This window comes from Hemitrygon akajei, chromosome 24 (genome assembly GCF_048418815.1).
Source record: "Hemitrygon akajei chromosome 24, sHemAka1.3, whole genome shotgun sequence".
In the NCBI taxonomy this organism is placed as follows: domain Eukaryota; kingdom Metazoa; phylum Chordata; class Chondrichthyes; order Myliobatiformes; family Dasyatidae; genus Hemitrygon; species Hemitrygon akajei.
Window position 1 is genome coordinate 37,698,294 of NC_133147.1, and position 6,564 is coordinate 37,704,857.

Here is a 6,564-nt window from a genome sequence, read left to right on the forward strand (position 1 = left end):
AGACGGACATTGTGTCCTGGGAATGGAGGGAGATGGACATTGTGTACGGGGAAAGGAGAGAGATGGACATTGTGTACGTGGAATGGAAGGACGTGTACATTATGTACGGGGAATGGAGGGAGTTGGCATTGTGTACGGAGAGGGACATTGTGTATGGCAAACGGAGAGAGATGGACATAGTGTACGGTGAATGGAGGGAGATGCACATTGTGTACTGGGAATGGAGGGAGATGGACATTGTGTATGGGGAACGGAGTAAGGTGGACATTGTGTATGGGGAATGGAAGGAGGTGGACATTATGTACGGAGAGGGACATTGTGTATGGGGAACGGAGAGAGATGGACATTGTGTACAGGAATGGAGGGATGTGGACATTGTGTACGGGGAACGGAGAGAGATGGACATTGTGTACGGTGAATGGAGGGAGATGGACATTATGTACGGGGAACGGAGGGAGACGGACATTGTGTACGGTGAACGGAGGGAGACGGACATTGTGTACGGGGAAGGGAGGGAGACGGACATTGTGTACGGGGAACGGAGGGAGATGGACATTGTGTACGGGGAACGGAGGGAGTCCGACATTGTGTCCTGGGAATGGAGGGAGATGGACATTGTGTACGGGGAAAGGAGAGAGATGGACATTGTGTACGCGGAATGGAAGGAGTTGGACATCATGTACGTTGAGTGACATTGTGTATGGGGAACGGAGAGAGATGGACATTGTGTACAGGAATGGAGGGAGGTGGACATTGTGTACGGGGAATGGAGGGAGGTGGACATTGTGTACGGAGAGGGACATTTTGTATGGGGAACGGAGAGAGATGGACATAGTGTACGGTGAATGGAGGGAGATGCACATTGTGTACGGGGAATTTGGGGAGATGGGCATTATGTATGGGGAACGGAGGGAGACGGATATTATGTATGGGGAATGGAGGGAGATGGACATGGTGTACGGGAATGGAGGGAGATGGACATTGTGTATGGGGAACAGAGGGAGACGGACATTGTGTACGGGGAACGGAGGGAGACGGACATTGTCTATGCGGAATGGAGGGAGATGGACATTGTGTACGGGGAATGGAGGGAGATGGACATTGTGTATGCGGAATGGAGGGAGACGGACATTGTGTACGGGGTACGGAGGGAGACGGACATTGTGTATGGTGAACGGAGGGAGACGGACATTGTGTACGGGGAAGGGAGGGAGACGGACATTGTGTACGGGGAACGGAGGGAGACGGACATTGTGTACGGGTAATGGAGGGAGACGGACATTGTGTACGGGGAACGGAGGGAGACGGACATTGTGTACGGGGAACGGACGGAGGTGAACATTGTGTACGGCGAACGGAGGGAAGTGGACATTGTGTGCGGGGAATGGAGGGAGGTGGACATTGTGTACGGACAGGGACATTGTGTATGGGGAATGGAGGGAGATGGACATTGTGTACTGGGAATGGAGGGAGATGGTCATTGTGTACGGGGAACGGGGGGAGATGGACATTCTGTACGGGGAATGGGGGGTGATGGGCATTATGTACGGGGAACGGAGGGAGATGGACATTATGTATGGGGAACGGAGGGAAACAGACATTATGTATGGTGAACGGAGGGAGACGGACATTGTGTATGTGGAGTGGAGGGAGATGGACATTGTGTATGCGGAATGGAGGGAGACGGACATTGTGTACGGGGAATGGAGGGATATGGACATTGTGTACGGGGAACGGAGGGAGATGGACATGGTGTACGGGGAATGGAGGGAGATGGACATTGTGTACGCGGAACGGAGAGAGATGGACATTATGTACGGGGAACGGAGGGAGACGGACATTGTGTATGCGGAATGGAGGGATACGGACATTGTGTACGGGGAATGGAGGGAGATGGACATTGTGTACGGGGAACTGAGGTGTACGGGGAACGGAGGGAGACGGACATTGTGTATGCGGAATGGAGGGAGACGGACATTGTGTACGGGGAATGGAGGGAGACCGACATTGTGTCCTGGGAATGTAGTTAGATGGACATTGTGTACGGGGAAAGGAGAGAGATGGACATTGTGTACGCGGAATGGAAGGAGGTGGGCATTATGTACGGAGAGGGACATTATGTATGGGGAACGGAGAGAGATGGACATTGTGTACGGGGAATGGAGGGAGGTGGACATTGTGTACGGGGAATGGAGGGAGGTGGACATTGTGTACGGAGAGGGACATTGTGTTTGGGGAACGGAGAGAGATGGACATAGTGTACGGTGAATGGAGGGAGATGCACATTGTGTACGGGGAACGGGGGGAGATGGACATTCTGTACTCGGAGTGGGGGTAGATGGACATTGTGTACGGAGAACGGGGGGAGATGGACATTCTGTACGGGGAATTTGGTGAGATGGGCATTATGTATGGGGAACGGAGGGAGACGGACATTATGTACAGGGAACGGAGGGAGACGGATATTGTGTATGCGGAATGGAGGGAGATGGACATTGTGTACGGGGAATGGAGGGAGATGGACATTGTGTACTGGGAACGGAGGGAGATGGACATTGTGTACGGGGAACGGAGGGAGATGGACATGGTGTACGGGGAATGGAGTGAGATGGACATTGTGTACTGGGAATGGAGGGAGATGGACATTGTGTATGGGGAACGGAGGGAGACGGACATTGTGTATGGGGAACGGAGGGAGACGGACATTGTGTACTGGGAACGGAGGGAGATGGACATTGTGTACGGGGAACGGAGGGAGATGGACATGGTGTACGGGGAATGGAGGGAGATGGACATTGTGTACTGGGAATGGAGGGAGATGGACATTGTGTATGGGGAACGGAGGGAGACGGACATTGTGTACGGGGAACGGAGGGAGATGGACATTGTGTATGCGGAATGGAAGGAGGTGGACATTATGTACGGAGAGGGACATTGTGTATGGGGAACGGAGAGAGAAGGACATTGTGTACAGGAATGGAGGGATGTGGACATTGTGTACAGGGAACGGAGAGAGATGGACATTGTGTACGGTGAATGGAGAGAGATGGACATTATGTACGGGGAACGGAGGGAGATGGACATTGTGTATGCGGAATGGAGGGAGACGGACATTGTGTACGGGGAACGGAGGGAGACAGACATTGTGTACATTGAACCGAGGGAGACGGATATTGTGTACGGGGAAGGGAGGGAGACGGACATTGTGTACGGGGAACGGAGGGAGATGGACATTGTGTACGGGGAACGGAGGGAGACGGACATTGTGTCCTGGGAATGGAGGGAGATGGACATTGTGTACGGGGAAAGGAGAGAGATGGACATTGTGTACGCGGAATGGAAGGAGGTGTACATTATGTACGGGGAATGGAGGGAGTTGGCATTGTGTACGGAGAGGGACATTGTGTATGGGGAACGGAGAGAGATGGACATAGTGTACGGTGAATGGAGGGAGATGCACATTGTGTACGGGGAACGGGGGGAGATGGACATTCTGTACGGGGAATTTGGTGAGATGGGCATTATGTATGGGGAACGGAGGGAGACGGACATTATGTACAGGGAACGGAGGGAGACGGATATTGTGTATGCGGAATGGAGGGAGATGGACATTATGTACGGGCAACGGAGGGAGACGGACATTGTGGATGCGGAATGGAGGGAGACGGACATTGTGTACGGGGAACGGAGGGAGACGGACATTGTGTACGGTGAATGGAGGTAGACGGACATTGTGTACGGGGAAGGGAGGGAGACGGACATTGTGTATGGGGAACGGAGGGAGATGGACATTGTGTACGGGGAACGGAGGGAGACCGACATTGTGTCCTGGGAATGGAGGGAGATGGACATTGTGTACGGGGAAAGGAGAGAGATGGACATTGTGTACGCGGAATGGAAGGAGGTGGACATTATGTACGGAGAGGGACATTGTGTATGGGGAACGGAGAGAGATGGACATTGTGTACAGGGAATGGAGGGAGATGGACATGGTGTACGGGGAATGGAGGGAGATGGACATTGTGTACGGGGAACAGAGGGAGATGGACATTATGTACGTGGAACGGAGGGAGATGGTCTTTGTGTACGTGGAACGGAGAGAGATGGACATTGTGTATGCGGAATGGAGGGAGACGGACACTGTGTACGGGGAATGGAGGGAGATGGACATTGTGTACGGGGAACGGAGGGAGATGGACATGGTGTACAGGGAACGGAGGGAGATGGACATTGTGTACGGGGAACGGAGGGAGATGGACATTATGTACGGGGAACGGAGGGAGATGGACATTGTGTACGAGGATGGACATTGTGTACGGGGAAAGGAGAGAGATGGACATTGTGTACGTGGACTGGAAGGAGGTGGACATTATGTACGGAGAGGGACATTGTGTATGGGGAACGGAGAGTGATGGACATTGTGTACAGGAATGGAGGGAGATGGACATGGTGTACGGGGAATGGAGGGAGATGGACATTGTGTACGGGGAACAGAGGGAGATGGACATTATGTACGTGGAACGGAGGGAGATGGACTTTGTGTACGTGGAACGGAGAGAGATGGACATTGTGTATGCGGAATGGAGGGAGACGGACATTGTGTACGGGGAATGGAGGGAGATGGAAATTATGTACGGGGAACGGAGGGAGATGGACATTGTGTACGGGGATGGACATTGTGAACGGGGAAAGGAGAGAGATGGACATTGTGTACGTGGACTGGAAGGAGGTGGACATTATGTACGGAGAGGGACATTGTGTATGGGGAACGGAGAGCGATGGACATTGTGTACAGGAATGGAGGGTGGTGGACATTGTGTACGGGGAATGGAGTGTGGTGGACATTGTGTATGTGGAATGGAGGGAGGTGGACATTATGTACGGAGAGGGCCATTGTGTATGGGGAACGGAGATAGATGGACATTGTGTACGGGGAACGGAGGCAGACGGACATTGTGTATGGGGAATGGAGGGAGATGGACATTGTGTATGGGGACCGGAGGGGGACGGACATTGTGTACGGGGAAAGGAGGGAGACGGACATTGTGTATGGTGAACGGAGGGAGACGGACACTGTGTACGGGGAAGGGAGGGAGACGGACATTGTGTACGGGGAACGGAGGGAGATGGACATTGAGTACGGGGAACGGAGGGAGACTGACATTGTGTCCTGGGAATGGAGGGAGACGGACATTGTGTACGGGGAAAGGATAGAGATGGACATTGTGTACGCGGAATGGAAGGAGGTGGACATTGTGTACGGAGAGGGACATTGTGTTTGGGGAACGGAGAGAGATGGACATTGTGTACAGGAATGGATGGAGGTGGACATTGTGTACGGGGAATGGAGGGAGGTGGACATTGTGTACGGAGAGGGACATTGTGTATGGGGAACGGAGAGAGATGGACATAGTGTAGGGTGAATGGAGGGAGATGCACATTGTGTTCGGGGAACGGGGGGAGATGGACATTCTGTACTGGGAGTTGGGGGGATGGACATTGTGTACGGAGAACGGGGGGAGATTGTCATTCTGTACGGGGAATTTGGGGAGATGGGCATTATGTATGGGGAACGGAGGGAGACGGACATTATGTACGGGGAACGGAGGGAGACGGACATTGTGTATGCGGAACGGAGGGAGATGGACATTGTGTATGCGGAATGGAAGGAGGTGGACATTATGTACGGAGAGGGACATTGTGTATGGGGAACGGAGAGAGAAGGACATTGTGTACAGGAATGGAGGGATGTGGACATTGTGTACAGGGAACGGAGAGAGATGGACATTGTGTATGGGGAACGGAGAGAGATGGACATTATGTACGGGTAATGGAGGGAGACGGACATTGTGTACGGGGAACGGAGGGAGACGGACATTGTGTACGGGGAACGGACGGAGGTGAACATTGTGTACGGCGAACGGAGGGAAGTGGACATTGTGTGCGGGGAATGGAGGGAGGTGGACATTGTGTACGGACAGGGACATTGTGTATGGGGAATGGAGGGAGATGGACATTGTGTACTGGGAATGGAGGGAGATGGTCATTGTGTACGGGGAACGGGGGGAGATGGACATTCTGTACGGGGAATGGGGGGTGATGGGCATTAGGTACGTGGAACGGAGGGAGATGGACATTATGTATGGGGAACGGAGGGAAACAGACATTATGTATGGTGAACGGAGGGAGACGGACATTGTGTATGTGGAGTGGAGGGAGATGGACATTGTGTATGCGGAATGGAGGGAGACGGACATTGTGTACGGGGAATGGAGGGATATGGACATTGTGTACGGGGAACGGAGGGAGATGGACATGGTGTACGGGGAATGGAGGGAGATGGACATTGTGTACGCGGAACGGAGAGAGATGGACATTATGTACGGGGAACGGAGGGAGACGGACATTGTGTATGCGGAATGGAGGGATACGGACATTGTGTACGGGGAATGGAGGGAGATGGACATTGTGTACGGGGAACTGAGGTGTACGGGGAACGGAGGGAGACGGACATTGTGTATGCGGAATGGAGGGAGACGGACATTGTGTACGGGGAATGGAGGG